Source organism: Salvelinus alpinus, chromosome 30 (assembly GCF_045679555.1).
Source record: "Salvelinus alpinus chromosome 30, SLU_Salpinus.1, whole genome shotgun sequence".
NCBI classification, from domain to species: Eukaryota; Metazoa; Chordata; class Actinopteri; order Salmoniformes; family Salmonidae; genus Salvelinus; species Salvelinus alpinus.
Window position 1 is genome coordinate 26767522 of NC_092115.1, and position 17648 is coordinate 26785169.

A 17648-nucleotide genomic window follows, 5' to 3' on the forward strand; every position below is an offset into this window, starting at 1 on the left:
AGATAAGTGGTGCTAGTTCAGAACCATGCATTGCAAGCAGACCTCACCACCAAACTTGCCCAGTGCAGCGTTTCAAAGTAACTCACTGTTACATTATTTATCGTGGTGAATGGCTGTTGATGATCAGAAATGGACTTTATTCAGCTCAGTCATGAAATTGGTTCTCATACTTGCTGTTAGCTGTTATTCTGTCTTTGCTCAGCGCTCCCCTCAACTGTAGAAGCTATTCAGAGAATGTTCACGTAGTACCATGCTGTGTGAATTATGGATGGATGTACGGTTCAGTAGGTTAGTGTCCCAGCTCATGAGCTAAGTGTTCAGATTTGTGATACTGGCCTGGTTTCTGTAGGATGAGGGTGGTGGTGTGGTTGTGGTAGCCTTACAGTGACCGATACTATAACTAGACTGTGAAGGATCCACTTTTAGTTTGGATGAGGATTTCCCCATGCACTCGCCCCTGTGTTTACTTCTACCCTCTGGAAGAGGAATGTAGGTAAGTATGCCATGTAAAGTGCAGACGTCAAAATGATGAACAATGAAACAGGGATGTTTACAGTATCTTGCAGAGACGATCGCAAAAGCCTGCTTAATTAATCAACTTGCCAACGCAGCTTCTTATCTTCTAATTGGTAGTGGGTTCTGTTGAGACAAAACTGTGTATTGGTGGAGAGTAAAGTCCTGTGTGTATCGTTAGAAAAGTGTGTGTGTGTGTGTGTGTGCTCGCTTGCATGCATGTGCATCGCTCTGTGTGCAGTGTGTCCCCCTGCTGGGAGGTTGGAGTCACTTAAGCCTCCTGAAGGAAAAAGTGCAGTGACTGCAGTCAGACCACTTTGGGCAGGGCCACAGGCTTAAACACACAGATCAAGAGTGGTTACAGCCCGCACAAAAGGCAGTAAAAAATGCATGGGAACGCACAATGCAGTGATGTCAGAGGAATAATCCACTAACAGTATCTGGGCCACTGCAGCTGGGGTGGAGGAACAGAGGATCCTCAGCTATATGCAGAGCTAGGCTCTGTCACAATGGATGACTGAGTGGGAAGAAAGAACTGAGAGGAGGGGAGTGGGGAGGAAAGAGGAGAAGGGAGGGGGGGTTGGATTGCCAGCAGCACATTAGTTGTGGTTCTGACTGACTGAGAGAGTGGCAATGCCAACAGCAGCATTAACTTGAATCATTCCAGCTGACACGGAGAATCCTTTCCATCCTAGAAAAGGGGATTAGTCCCCAACAAGGCAACAAAGTGTTTCTTTATTACAGCACAGGCAGGCTGTGAATATGTCTCATATGTAATGCGTCCCAAATGGCACCCTATATATAGTGCACACCATTTTACCAGGGCCAATAGGAATAGGGTGCCATTGGGGACACAACCTAAGACAACCATTACTCTAGATCAGTCACCCTCCTAGTGGATATGAAGAGGAACTCAACCTGCAGTGTACAACCTGAGATGAGACGGTGAGAGGGCATCAAACTGTACTGCAGACAGTAACTGTTCTCTCTCTGCCCAGCTACTGGTGAAACGGGAGAGCGAGATAGATCCCTAAAGCTCATAATCTTATCAGTTTAGCGCAGAGCGGGAGCAAAGTTGGACGATTGAATTGTCAACATACAGCTTGCAGTACAGTACAGAACTTTGGAGAGTTTGTAGGAAATAGGAATATTAACAGGTTGATCTGGGGAAGAGAAAGATATAACAGTAAGTATTAGATCCATGTAATCTGGGTTTCAGATTTCTGGTAACAATTCATTTCTATTGGGTGAAATCTGACTACTCAGTAATTGACTAAATTGACTTTGCCTCAACAAGTGATCAAACATTGTTTCTTTAATGTAATTACATTTGAAGGACTGACGTGAAACAGTTTAATGTGTGAATTAACACACACATTTAAATTAATGAGAGCAATACATAAACAGATTGCTACAAGGGCCAAGTAAATTCCTTAGGCCAAGTGATAAGAGACAAATCTGCATCAATCGATAATACATGTCATTTGATATAATAAACTGATTGAGGAAAACAGTGTAAAATGAGCAGTTTTCTCAGGACAAGGACATGGGACAGATTCCAATACATTGTGCATGTTTAAATCACTATTAATCTTAATCTAGGATTAAAGATGCGATTCTAGGAGCAGATCAAGGAATTTGAAACAATCAGTTAGGCTTTTACATATTTATTTCATTAAGTCTTTGCTCTAGACGGCATTTGTTGCAAATTACTTTGGGGAGCTTTCAGTTTTCATACAGTGGAGAGTTTTCAGCTTTCCAAACTATATGACATCACCTCACCTAGAGACAGACACATACAGTTGAAGTCGGAAGTTTACATACATTTAGGTTGGAGTCATTAACTTGTTTTTCAACCACTCCACAAATGTCTTGTTAGCAAACTATAGTTTGACAAGTCGGTTAGGACATCTACTTTGTGCACGACGCAACTAATTGTTCCAACAATTGTTTACAGACAGATTATTTCACTTATAATTCACTGTATCACAATTCCAGTGGGTCAGAAGTGTACATACACTAAGTTGACTGTGCCTTTAAACAGCTTGGAAAATTCCAGAAAATTATGTTATGGCTTTAGAAGCTTCTGATAGGCTAATTGACATAATTTGAGTCAATTGGATGTGTACCTGTGGATGTATTTCAAGGCCTACCTTCAAACTCAGTGCCTCTTTGCTTGACATCATGGGAAAATCAAAAGAAATCAGCCAAGACCTCAGAAAAAAAAATGGTAGACCATGTCTGGTTCATCCTTTTGGGAGCAATTTCCAAACGCTTGAAGGTACCACGTCCATCTGTACAAACAATAGTATGCAAGTATAAACACCATGGGACCACGCAGCCGTCATATGCCTCAGGAAGGAGGTGTGTTCTGTCTCCTAGAGATGAACGTACTTTGGTACGAAAGTGCAAATCAATCCCAGAACAACAGCAAAGGACGTTGTGAATATGCTGGAGGAAACGGGTACAAAAGTATCTATATCCACATTAAAACGAGTTCTATATCGACATAAGCTGAAAGGCCGCTCAGCAAGGAAGAAGCCACTGCTCCAAAACCGCGATTAAAAAGCTAGACCATGGTTTGCAACTGCACATGGGGACAAAGATCTTACTTTTTGGAGAAATGTCCTCTGGTCTGATGAAACAAAAATAGAACTGTTTGGCCATAATGACCATCGTTATGTTTGGAGGAAAAAGGGGGACGCTTGCAAGCTGAAGAACACCATCCTAACCGTGAAGCACAGGGGTGGCAGCATCATGTTGTGTGGGTGCTTTGCTGCAGGAGGGACTGGTGTACTTCACAAACTAGATGTCATCATGAGGAATTTAAAATTGTGGATATATTGAAGCAACATCTCAAGACATCAATCAGATAGTTAAAGCTTGGTCGCAAATGGGTCTTCCAAATGGACAATGACCCCAAGCATACTTCCAAAGTTGTGACAAAATGGCTTAAGGACAACAAAGTCAAGGTATTGGAGTGGCCATCACACAGCCCTGACCTCAATCCTATGGAAAATTTGTGGGCAGAACTCAAAAAGCGTGTGCAGCAAGGATGCCTTCAAACCTGACTTACACCAGCTCTGTCAGGAGGATTGGGCCAAAATTCACCCAACTTATTGTGGGAAGTTTATGGAAGGCTACCCAAAATGTTTGACCCAAGTTAAACAATTTAAAGGCAATGCTGCCAAATACTAATTGAGTGCATGTAAACTTCTGACCCTCTGGGAATGTGATGAAAGAAATAAAAGCTGAAATCATTCTCTCTACTATTATTCTGACATTTCACATTCTTAAAAGAAAGTGGTGATCCTAACTGACCTAAGACATGGCATTTTTACTAGGATTAAATGTCAGGAATTGTGAAAAACTGAGTTTAAATGTATTTGTCGAAGGTGTATGTAAACTTCCGACTTCAACTGTATAATATCAAAGAGTCTGCGACAATTACTGATTTTATGCTCAAAGTCATAGTCAGAGACAAAAAAACAGTGTTCTAGGAACAGAAGTCATACGGTTTTATTACCTAATCAAATCAAAGTGTATTTGTCATGTGTGCCGAATACAACAGGTGTGTAGACCTTACAGTGAAATGCTTACTTACAAGCCCTAACCAACAGTGCAATTTTTAAGTAAAAAATAGGTATTAGGTAAACAAAAGATTAAGTAAAGAAATAAAAAGTAAAATGACAGTGAAAATATCAGTAGTGAGGCTATATACAGGTGGCCGAGCAGTTGCCGTACTAGGCAGTGATGCAGCCAGTCAGGATGCTCTCGATGTTGCAGCTGTAGAAACTTTTAATGATCTGAGGACCCATGATAAATCTTTTCAGTCTCCTGAGAGGGAATAGGTTTTGTTGTGCTCTCTTCACGACTGTCTTGGTGTGTTTGGACCATTGTAGTTTGTTGTTGATGTGGACACCAAGGAACTTGAAGCTCTCAACCTGCTCCGCTACAGCCCCGTCGATGAGAATGGGGGCGTGCTCTGTCCTTTCCTGTAGTCCCCAATCATCTCCCTTGTTTGATTACGTTGAGGGATAGGTAGTTATTCTGGCACCACCCAGCCTGGTCTCTGACCTCCTCCCTATAGGCTGTCTCGTAGTTGTCGGTGATCAGGCCTTGATGATGGTGTTGGAGTTGTGCCTGGCCATGCAGTGGTGGGTGAACAGGGAGTACAAGAGGGGGCTGAGCACGCACCCCTGAGGGGCTCCAATGTTGAGGATCAGCGTGGTAGATGTGTTGCTACCTACTTTTGGAATCGGCTAAACTTTTAACATTGAGATATTAAATAAATGATAGATCAGAAGCAAAGAATATAAGGAGTGCTTCCCTTTGTAGTATATAATAGTTTGCAGGCCCTGCCACATCCAACGAGCATTGGAGCTGGTGTAGTATGATTCAATCTTAGTCCTGTATTGGCCCTTTGCCTGTTTGATGGTTTGTCTGAGGGCATAGCAGGATTTCTTATAAGTTCCCGGGTTAGAGTCCCACACCTTGAAAGCGGCAGCTCTAACCTTTAGCTCAGTTGCCTAAAATCCATGGCTTCTGGTTGGGGTATGTATGCACAGTCACTGTGGGGACGACGTCCTCGATGCACTTATTGATAAAGTCAATGACTGATGTGGTGTACTCCTCAATTCCATCGGAAGAATCCCGGAACATATTCCAGTCTGTGCTAGCAAAACAGTCCTGTAGTGTAGCATCTGCTTCATCTGACCACTTTTTTATTGACTGAGTCACTGGTGCTTGCTGCTTTAATTTTTTGCTTGTAAGCAGAAATCAGGAGGATAGAATTTTGGTCAGATTTGCCAAATGGAGGGCAAGGGAGAGCTTTGTATGCGTCTCTGTTTGTGGAGTAAAGGTGATCTAGATTTTTTTTCCCTCTGGTTGCGCATTTAACATGCTGATAGAAATTAGGTAAAACTGATTTAAGTTTCCCTGCATTAAAGTCCCCGGCCACTAGGAGTGCCGCCTCTAGGGGAGTTTCCTGTTTGCTCATATTTTGCTTATTTCCTTATACAGCGTCCGTATGTGGTGGCAAATAAACAGCAACGAATAAAATTGATATTTGCAAATAGTGTGGTCTACAGCTTATCATGAGAAACTCTACTTATGGCGAGCAAAATCTAGAGACTTCCTTAGATTTCGTGCACCAGCTGTTGTTTACAAATATACACAGACCCCCCCCTCCCCCCTCGTCTTTCAGGAGTGTGCTGTTCTGTCTAGCCGGTGCAGCGTATATCCCGCTAGCTGAATGTTTTCCATGTTGTCATTCAGCCGCAATTCGGTGAAAATGTAAGATATTGTTTTTGATGTTCCGTTGGTAGGATATTCATGATCGTACCTCATCTAATTTAATGTCCAATGATTGTACGTTGGCAAGTAATATTGATGGTAAGGGCAGATTTCCCACTCGCCGTCAGCGGTTCTTTACGAGGCACCCCACCCTGTGTCCTCTATACCTGCGTCTCTTTCTCTTGCCAATGACAAGGATTTCGGCCTCGTCGGGTGTCTGAAGTACATCCTGTGCGTCCTGCTTGTTGAAGAAAAAATCTTTGTCTAATCCGAGATGAAGGATCGCTGTCCTGATATCCAGAAGCTATTTTTTGCCATAAAATACGGTGGCAGAAACATTATGTACAAAAAAAACACATAATACCACAATTGGTTAGGCGCCCGTAAAACGGCTGCCATTTCTTCCGGCGCCATCTTACTCCTACAGTTTCACTACAGGTTAGAGTACCCATCTGGGGTTAAAAGCGCAACTGTGTCTTGCGCTTTTATTCATCACATCAACCAGGTTTCCGTCCAACCATTTTATGCGGATGAAAGTCATGACCTGGCTTATGGAAGCAGGAAATGCCGGTACAATTTATAAATCGCAACAGAGAATTTGATCGTTCGACATGTTGGGATCTTTTTGTGTGGGTAAAATTAATTATGGTAGAGATGGCAGTGGAAATGCATACATTTTATAAATAAATGATGATGAACTTCAAAGCGTGGCGAAAGTGTACGTTGATGAGCTTGATGCTCCTTTCCAATAAATATCTAGGGTCTTATTCTGGTGACATGATGATCGATGCTTGGCTGCCGTTTGAAAAATAAAAATCTATTTTATCCATAATAATCTCATCATGTAGGTAGCCTACCCACACTGTATCTGTGAGCTATTGGCTAGAGCGCACTTGCCAAGACTAGAGTAGACACATTTGCTATATAACGCAACAGTTTTTATCACAATACCATCAGTAGAGTTGAAAATGCGATGGAAACAGTACATGGGAATTTAACCACAAATGTTATTTTTATGTGCACTACTGTATGTCATCACGCACAGCCTTTTTAGCCGTAATAAGTCCGTTTGATGGAAACACATCTCTGGTGGGAAAATATAAACATTGCAGAATATTTGCATGAAAATCTGTCACCAATTGGATGGAAACCTAGCTATAGACCTATACTTGTAGAAAATGTTTATTGACATTTTGCTCTTAAAAACGCCAATATTTACATTTCGAAAGACATTGAATTATGTCAATGACTCAGGGTTGATGTATAATAATCGGTTACATTTTTGCCGTGACCCTGATCATTCAAAGCAGACAAAGTGTATTGTTGGAAGACTTGTGTTAGCTCCCAATACATTATCTCATCTGGGTAACATGGTCTTGAGTAATGCCATCAACTGTCGTTTGACCTAACACCTGATTGGTTATGCAGTAGGCCTAACCCTAGACTAGTCTAGAGGGATGGCCACTCTACCGTCTGGTTGTGCAGTATTGTCAGGTCACTGCTGCGTTTTACACACTGAAATTATGTCTACAGGTCAAGACAATTTGACTTAGCCAAAAAGATGACCTTGTGAATCATTTGTCATTTATTTATGCACACTGTATACTGCGCTATTCTGGGTTTAACGTGGCGTTACAAAGGAATAAAAAAGATTAATATCTGCAAAGCTTTTTCAAATCCCCTGATGAAAAAAATAAATGTTGTGTTTTTAATCGTTCTGTGACGTCAGCTACTCCAATGCTGAGGACTGTTGTTCATTTTAGGCTGCAAAGTGAGTCCCTGCCTAAATGATAACTGATGATACATGTGGTATTTAACTTTAATAATACAGTATTGCCAGTGTGGGAGTAATGTCAAATGTCACATAGTCGAAGACTAGCTGTACAGTTGAAGATCTGTTCAGCCCAAATCGTAGCCCACCCACAGGCCTTCATGGTCCTTCTATGAGAGTCGATATTCTACGTTTCTTGTTATTCCTTGTATCATGATGAAAGATAATTATTCTACAAAGGCCAAAGATCATCCCTGTGGCCCACACAGAGCTATTCTGCCCCTCTGAGCCTGTGACTCATCATTCAGTCTTTTTGTGTCTCGAGGAGAGAATCTGTTGGCTCATTCCCAGACAGAAGGGTCTGTGAGGTAATGGAGTGACCTACATGTGGCAGCAGGTTAATGGATCCTGTGATTAATCAGTGTATATAACAAGGGGGTGACTCTATGTCCAGTATGTCTGGAGAGCTAGGGGATAGTGGTGAGAAGCCATTCAGGTTTTAATTTAGGCTACCTTCTCTTATTATGCTATTGGGGAATAATGGCACAACTATGAGATTCAAATCTCTTGTGACCCTGCTAGTCCTAATTAAGGAGACTAATGTGTTTAAACTATTAGGAACTAATGGGGGGGAGAAGAAGAATGATAATTAAGCAGCCTAGTCTCATAGACTAGACGTAACATTATAAATGTAAATCCGGGACACTGAAATTAGTAACCATACCAATTATAACATAAGACAGAAGGTTACTTAGGTAAAAACAAAAGTAGGGTAGTTGGTTGGGGTGGATGGGTGGGCATATAACAGATGGGTAGATTAGGTGTTCGAATCTCATCATGAACAACTTTAAGATTTTTTGGTTATTTGCAACTTTGTAACTACGTACTAGTTTTAGCTACTTTGCAACTACTTAGCATGTAAACTAACCCTTCCCCTAACCTTAACCCTTTATCCTAACTCCGAACCTTAACCCTAACCCCTAGCTTAGCTAACGTTAGCCACCTAGATAACGTTAGCATTAGCCACCTAGCTATCAAATCAAAGTTTATTTGTCATGTGAGCCGAATACAACAGGTTACAGTGAAATGCATACTTACAGGCTCTAACCAATAGTGCAAAAAAGGTATTAGGTGAACAATAGGTAGGTAAAGAAATAAAACAACAGTATACAGTAGCGAGGCTATAAAAGTAGCGAGGCTATATACAGGCACCAGTTAGTCGGGCTGATTGAGGTAGTATGTACATTTAGATATGGTTAAAGTGACTATGCATATATGATGAACAGAGAGTAGCAGTAACGTAAAAGAGGGGTTGGCGGGTGGTGGGTGGGACACAATGCAGATAGCCCTGTTAGCCATTGTGCGGGAGCACTGGTTGGTCGGCCCAATTGAGGTAGTATGTACATGAATGTATAGTTAAAGTGTCTATGCATATATGATAAACAGAGAGTAGCAGCAGCGTAAAAGGGGGGCACACAATGCAAATAGTCCAGGTAGCCATTTGGTTACCTGTTCAGGATTCTTATGGCTTGGGGCTAAAAACTGTTGAGAAGTCTTTTTGTCCTAGACTTGGCACTCCGGTACCGCTTGCCATGCGGTAGTAGAGAGAACAGGGGTGTGACTGGGGGTGACTGGGGTGGCTGGCCTTCCCCTGACACCGCCTGGTGTCGAGGTCATGGATGGCAGGCAGCTTAGCCCCAGTGATGTACTGGGCCGTATGCACTACCCTCTGTAGTGCCTTGCGGTCGGAGGCTGAGCAATTGCCGTACCAGGCAGTGATGTAACCAGACAGGATGCTCTCGATGTTGCAGCTGTAGAACCTTTTGAGGATCTGAGGACCCATGCCAAATCTTTTTTGTTTCCTGAGGGGGAAAAGGCTTTGTCGTGCCCTCTTCAAGACTGTCTTGGTGTGTTTGAACCATTCTAGTTTGTTGTTGATGTGGACACCAAGGAACTTGAAGCTCTCAACCTGCTCCAATACAGCCCCGTCGATGAGAATGGGGATGTGCTCTGTCCTCCTTTTCATGTAGTCGAGCCTGGCCATGCAGTCGTGGGTGAACAGGGAGTACAGGAGGGTACTGAGCACGCACCCCTGTGGAGCTCCAGTGTTGAGGATCAGCATGGCAGATGTGTTGCTACCTACCCTCACCAATTTGTAACATATGTTTTTGTAAATTTGTAACATTTTGTACGAATTGCAATGTTTTCAAACATTTTGTACGTTTTTGTAAATTCGTAACATTTTGTATGAATTGCAATCCGTTACATTTTGTACGAATGGCAATGATATATTGCATGTTCGTTTTTTTTCTTATGAAGCACTTTGAGATTTCTATTATAAAAAGCAATATAGAAGTTAAATATTAATATTGTTTAGGAGAATAGCTCATTTCACACCCCGGTCACCATTCATGTTCTCTCTTCCTCTCTCTCATATATAGTGTGTTTACATAAATTCAGAGAATTAGCCTACAGCTGCATCATATCCTCTTTGTGTCATTATTGAACTGAATGGGTCTTCATCATCTAGCCTAGAGCAGTGGTTCTCCATCCTGGTCCTGGGGACCCAAAGGGGTGCACATTTTTGTTTTTGCCCTAGCACTACACAGCTAGCCTGGTTGCTGTCTCTGTTCAGCTATTACATTCCACTACTTGCCACTCCTGTCATTTTCCAAAGAAACTGGCCTTTCGGCAATATTCAAATATGAACATTCTATCATTAATGAGCTCGAGGAGATCAGAGGATTTGATCCTGATTCATAACCCTCACAGCTGTCTTCCAATCACAATGTTTATGCAAATTAGATTGATAGAACGTTTTCCTAACACAATTCATACATTTGATTGGAAATTTTAAACATTTGAGCATTCTGACATAATACATTTCATTGTAAAGATAAACAATGGGTGCGGGGAGAACAGAGGATTCCTCTTAATTGAGTTTTTACCACCAGCGAATGGGATCACATTACAACTAAGAAGCTCTCTCCATTCAAACTTCCTATTTTATATCCAGCAATCAAGAGCAAGGTGCTTCTTTCCTCTCTATATATATATATATATATATATATATATATATATATATATATATATATATATATATATATATATATATACACTGGGTGTACAAAACATTAGGAAAACCTGCTCTTTCCATGACAAACTGACCAGGTGAAAGCTGTGATCCCTTATTGATGTCACCTGTTAAATGCACTTGAATCAGTGTAGATACAGGGAAGGAGACATGGTAAAGAAGGATTTTTAAGCCTTGGGACAATTCAGACATGGAATGTGTATGTATGCCATTCAGAGGGTGACTGGGCAAGACAAAAGATTTAAGTGCCTTTGAATGGGGTATGGTAGTAGGTGCCAGGGGCACCGGTTTGAGTGTGTCAAGAACTGCAACGCTGCTGGATTTTTCATGCTCAACAGTTTCCCATGTGTATCAAGAATGGTCCACCACCCAAAGGACATCCAGCCAACTTGACACAACTGTGGGAAGCATTGGCGTCAACATTGGCCAGCATTCCTGTGGAATGCTTTCGACACCTAGTAGTCCCTGCTCCGACGAATTGAGGCTGTTCTTATGGCAAAATGGGGTGCAACTCAATATTAAGAAGGTGTTCCTGTTTTTTACACTCTGTGTATATTGCTACTTCTGGGACAGCCAATGGGCTATAGGCTACTGGTTCAAGAGTTATAAGAGTAATAGCACACTATATTTTACATACAGCAGGTTTTTAAAGGACCAGAGTTTGGTCTGCTGCGTGTTAAAAAATGTTGCATGGAAAATATTTTGCGATACTGGTATTGTCCCGGTCCTAGTATATTGTAGGCCGACAGATGTGCTTTTGACGTGCAAACTCATTCCTAGTGTGTGTTTGTCAGTGGTTGGATTTTAATAAGCCAATTTCAAGTCAACAACTTTGACTTTTAGCGTTCCGTTCCAAAAGATGATTGCCAGTCAAGAGTGACAAATTAATTTTGACAAACAAATTAGTTTGTGAAACAACAGTGCCACAAATCACTTGTGCAGATGATGAAGTACTGCCCGTAAAATCAACCCTGAGAAGAGGGAGAGAGAGAGAGGGCCCATTATCAACATCTGAATCCTGAATAGTTCCATTTCATTTCAGCAAGCCATGACACCAACTATCTCAGGTTGTTCTGAAATTGTTTCTGTAGTTCGAAACAGATACTATTGGCATTCCTGAAACATCTGAATCCTAGAAATTAAAATGGTCAATTTGGGTGCAAACAATTAGGTGAAATTTTCAGAGATCAAATTATATTTCAACTAAATAATGTTTCAGGAATACTAATCGTATCTGTTAATAACTACAGAAATTATTTCAGAACAATCTGAGATGGTGGGTGTTGAAATCCTCTTCTTGTGCTTTTTGAGGTGGAACAAACCTCCTTTCAGCACAATGATCCCTGGCAGCTGCTATATGGTTCCGTACAGTTCCTTTCTGCTTTTAAACTGCTTTGCCTGCCGCATTGCTCTCTCTCTCTGCCTCCTCTCTCCTTGCCAGCTAATAATCTAAAATTAAATTTTAATTAACTTTGAATAGTACCCACCTTATGCTTTCCTGAGGCCGTTGCTAAGCCGTTCTATAAACCGCCGTGGCCAAAGGAGGTTTAATTTCATATACTTCCCACCAACCGAGGCCTTTATGTGATGTCACATTCACTCAGATTGTCACGTAACACACAGCAAAAGCATATGGAAGAGGATAAATGTTACGAGATGGTTAAATTGCAACAACTTAAACCAGGAGGGCAGAGAACAAGTGGAGCGTCACTTCCCTTTCCCTGTTCTGACATGGCACACAACAAGAGCTTCTATTACTACCACCTGCAAAGTCTAGTGGAAGTTTGCTTTAAAACAAAACCCCAATCTCTTCACCTTACATCAACGTCCTCCATTAATTCCTATGCCAGAGTAGCAGACCTTCCATCTCCCACAGAAATTCAATCCGTGTCCCTTCAAATTTGAACATATTGCATTATCCACCCGCAGTTATTTGTTCCCCTAGCCCCTTAGGCAGTGCCATACATCAAGGGCCCTGGCTGTTCTGCTCTACTCTGCTCCTCGCTGCTCCTCTGCTGTATCTTCTCATTGTGCCACTGGTTTAATATTCCCCAGCTTATTCCAGCGTCCCGGCGACTGGGTTTGACGCTGCAGCAGGGGGAGGGAGAGAGAGAGAGGAAGCTGCCTCATCACATTAAGTAATAGATATAGGCTCATAAATGATCCCCATCAGTCATAGAGCGCTGAGGCTGGGGAAGAGGCATAATAATAAGGAGCAATGCGCGTGCAACGTCCACCTGAGCATCTTGTCTTTTTCAGCCGTCTATTTCCTGTTTGAGTGGTGCAACATCCACTTGTCACTTAAATCTCGCAGGATTGATTGTTTTTCATTTTACTCCTGTGACTCTTTCATACGCTTGTTTGTGCCTGTCGTTTTTTTCCCCCATTAACGTTACGAAATGTTTGTAATTACCTGTCGAACACACCCCGGTAATGGCTGAAATGGGCTCAATGGAATACATTGTCTTCTTAATGCGTCTATAAGAATCAACACTTACATCACAAGAAAGAGAAGAATGCTACATTTCTTTTGATAGGTGTTAATTTTTTGTGGAATTGAAATAAGTAATTTGCTACAGTTGAAACATTAACAAATTAGATGGTCTGAAATGAAAGCAACAACTAAAAATGAACACTCGGATTATAATGATATTATGTCTGATCTCACAAACAATGTAAAGTATGTATAGATAGATGTAATCTAGAGCCAAGCGTGTTGATACTTAATCTGAGGGTACCATGCTATTGACACACTTGTTTGTAACATAACGTGATAACAACAGAAATGAATGAGGCAGTCTAGACAGTGGCAGGTGAGTCCAGGTAGGCCTAGACAGAGGATTTTGTTGTGGTTCCAGTCGTGTTCCATCCTTAATGTTAATGTTAATGATGACCTTTGCTACAATAAGCGCTGCAAATCGCTGACAATTGAATTAGCCTAAGCTCAATATGAATTCTAACAGCCAGATAACTCTCTACATGTTCGTGAAAAGAGGGAGATGGGGAGTCTACTTCCCACCTTGTCAAACATGATTTTACATTAGGTATGAATTGAATGAATGAAGTGTTGGGGAATAGATATGGTCAGGAGGACAGGAGAGGGTGGGTTGGAAGTGTTAGGTTATGGTTGCAGTGTACTGAAATAAACAGCCTAAACAGTTTTTGTGTGCACTGTTTTGCACTGCATAACCAGGCAACCTCCATGTGCTGCAATCGACTGACTACCTGAACTTATTACTAACCTATTATGATGAGAGAGAGGTGTGTGTTTGCGTGGGTGTGTTTGTGTGTGTGTGTAGTGATTTTGATTGTTACGAACGTTTGGGGCCATTGTGGGAGATTGGGAATAGAAAGAATCACAGCACACACCATAAATTCAGCTCATCTGGGAAATCAACACTGCGTTCAAAGTCATTATATCCTCTTTTTGTTGGCAGTTTACAAGTTTATGTTATGGAGTCTCATCAAAGATAACATCTAATGATCAAAGCCAATGATGCTTGTCTGTGTGAATAACAATGTTGCCGGAACAGCTTATGCTGTGTTACATCCTAGGGCTAGGGGGACTGGCGATGTGTAATCAGGGAAATGTTCTTTTTAGACCTTGGGCAAAGCTGGGGCTTATCTCAAATTGTACTCATGGCTCCTTCTTCAGAACAAAGAACTGTGGAGTACGGCTGAAGAAGCTATTTCATAATTTAGCTGTGGTATCTCTGCACCACTGTACTGTAGCTGGCCAAATTAGCATGAAGGCATTCAAGTGTCAGTGCGTCTAACTATCACTTCAGGATTTCTGATTGCACAACTGGCTCGGTGTGAACCCTGTGTCGTCTGAACTGAAAATTCTATTGAATTAACTTTTTAAAATGTAAAAATAGACAGTGTATTGTTTCATGAGACATCTCTAATACATCCTAATGAAATTACCCTTTCTGTTTGCTTTTGTTTTTTCCAGTGGACTATATCGGTGTGAAGGCTAACGCACAGGGATTCCGATGCCTTCCAGACAACAATCTACGAAGGGGAATTGAAGAGGGTGAGTAGGATTATTAACGGTTAATCAAGAGTTTGTTTTGGGTTAATTGAAATGCATACATGTGTACATTATATTGTCTGTGGCCACTGGCTAGGTCAGACCAGACTAAACACATTTATCTTCACATGAAGCCATTCAGCCAAACAAACCCTCAGCCACACACCCACTCAATCATAGATACGTACCGCAATTCTTATATTTAGAGGGGAAGAGGGTTGATAAAGGATCATGACAGGGACCTATAAAGGCCTGAGGCAGAAATCAGAACAGACTTTCCAGTGGTTGCTGGAGGTATAAAGTAACACTTCAAAATGCTGGTCACAGAAAGATGAGGCCAAAGCGACAGGCAGATGACTGACCTGGCAGTCAGAGCTGTCAGTTTGGCCCAGTGTAACACGGGGGAGTGAGAGACAACAGGCAGACAACAGGAGCAAAGTGACACACAGAGGCTCTGCAGCAGCCTGGTACAGCCTGGTCAAAAGCACTGTAGTAAATAGAGAATAGGGTGCCATTTGGGACACAGACAGGGTCTGGTAGCAGGGAGAGAGGCCAGTTAACCTCACACTGCACGTGTCTGGATGATAGTCTTCTTAGTTCTTTATATCACCACAACCAGTGCCATGAGAATACCAAGTATGATGGTATGTTTTGAAGGGAAAGCCTGCAGCTAAACAACAAATTGTAGCTGTTGATGAAATGGAGATCATGATGTCCCGGGATGGAGTAACGTGGAGTAAAGAAACTTTTAGCTATGACACACTGAGCTGGTGAGGAGAGGAGTGGGTGGAGAGGAGCCAGGAAGAGAGAAAGGGAGTAAGCCGTCTGATCAGAACCACAGCAGGGCAGCATTCTCAATTCAGTTTGAAGACTACAGTGGAGGGGACCCATAAGTGAACATCAGAGGGCTTTCACACTGTCTCATAATATTCACTGCCTCTTTTAACAGCTGCGCACACAACCTTCATTTTTATGTTGCCCTGCATTGGCTATACCCCATGTGTTTTCACAGCTGACCCTTGTAATTTGATTGGTTGTGCCAAGTTAACAGTACACATTTGTGTCAGAATTCTGCCTAAGCGATTCCATCAAACGCGTTTGGGTCTGTGGTTAAAAAAATTAAAGTAAAAACAAAAATCTTGCTTCCAGCATTTTCAGCTGTGATGTTTTTTTTCCTTAGTGCACCAGAAGGTGAGACGTAGTGCAAAAGGCACTCACTTGGAATCTGTACTCCATTCGCCCCAGGCAAAAACGCTGCTCATTAAATCTTAAGAGAAATGGTGTATTTTTTTTTTTTTGTCTTTTAGTGGTGTTATTTCTGGGAGGGGCAGAGATCTGATGGTATAGTAGATAGTGGATGAGATGAGAAGGAAGCATGAACAACAATTATTATTGGATTATACATGTTAGAAATCTAAGGGTTTTGGGCTGGTAGTAATGTATTTACAAGTAGAATTTGGTGTAGAAGCATGATGAGTGGAAGCATAAAATAAAACCCTGTCTATAACATATTACAAAACTGTACTCAAGTACTGTAGCTTCACTGTATGGAAGCTAGGAAAGCATTCCCAAGACATATGTTTGACGAGTTGATGACAAGCATAATACGTTACTGTGGGTGTCTGTCTGCTTTACAACTGATGCTGCTCATAATAAAAAAAATTACACCTTTATTTAACTAGGCAAGTCAGTTAAGAACACATTCTTATTTTCAATGACGGCCTAGGAACGGTGGGTTAACTGCCTCGTTCAGGGGCAGAACGACAGATTTTCACCTTGTCAGCTCGGGGGATTCAATCTTGCAACCTTACAGTTAACTAGTCCAACGCTCTAACCACCTGCCTCTCATTGCACTCCACGAGGAGACTGCCTGTTACGCGAATACTGTAAGCCAAGGTAAGTTGCTAGCTAGCATTAAACTTATCTTATAAAAAACAATCAATCAATCAATCAATCATAATCACTAGTTAACTACACATGGTTGATGATATTACTAGTTTATCTAGCGTGTCCTGAGTTGCATATAATCGATGCGGTGCGCATCGTTGCTCCAATGTGTACCTAATCATGAACATCAATGCCTTTCTTAAAATCAATACACAGAAGTATATATTTTTAAACCTGCATATTTAGCTAAAAGAAATCCGGGTTAGCAGGCAATATTAACCAGGTGAAATTGTGTCACTTCTCTTGCATTCATTGCACGCAGAGTCAGTGTATATGCAACAGTTTGGGCCGCCTAATTTGCCCGAATTTTACGTAATTATGACATAACATTGAAGGTTGTGCAATGTAACAGAAATATTTAGACTAATGGATGCCACCCCTTAGATAAAATACGGAATGGTTCCGTATTTCACTGAAAGAATAAACGTCTTGTTTTCGATATGATAGTTTCCGGATTCGACCATATTAATGACCTGTTATTATGTTATAACTATGTTATAACTAAGTCTATGATTTGATAGAGCAGTCTGACTGAGCGGTGGTAGGCAGCAGCAGGCTCGTAAGCATTCATTCAAACAGCACTTTCGTACGTTTTGCCAGCAGCTCTTCGTTGTGCGTCAAGCATTGCGTTGTTTATGACTTCAAGCTTATCAACTCCCGAGATTAGGCTTGTGTAACCGATGTGAAATAGAGTGGTTGGAGTGGTTGTTCCCCTTGCTCTGCATGGGTAACGATGCTTCGATGGTGGCTGTTGTCGTTGTGTTCCTGGTTCGAGCCCAGGTAGGGGCGAGGAGAGGGACGGAAGCTATACTGTTACACTGGCAATACTAAAGTGCCTATAAGAACATCCAATAGTCAAAGGTTAATGAAATACAAATGGTATAGAGAGAAATAGTCCTATAATTCCTATAATAACTACAACCTAAAACTTCTTACCTGGGAATATTGAAAACTCATGTTAAAAGGAACCACCATATTTCATATGTTCTCATGTT

General features: G+C 41.6%; 1 protein-coding gene across 5 annotated transcripts in view; it reads left to right on the top strand.

Annotated features, from left to right (window-relative positions):
- The window catches only part of LOC139559640 (disks large-associated protein 1-like), a 128231-nt gene that overhangs the window by 35653 nt on the left and 74930 nt on the right, over positions 1-17648 (top strand). For all 5 annotated transcript variants that reach the window (XM_071375807.1, XM_071375806.1, XM_071375809.1 and 2 more), the window contains exon 2: positions 14629-14709. The gene's annotated coding sequence lies outside the window, so the exon portion shown is untranslated. The remainder of the gene's footprint in view (positions 1-14628; positions 14710-17648) is intronic.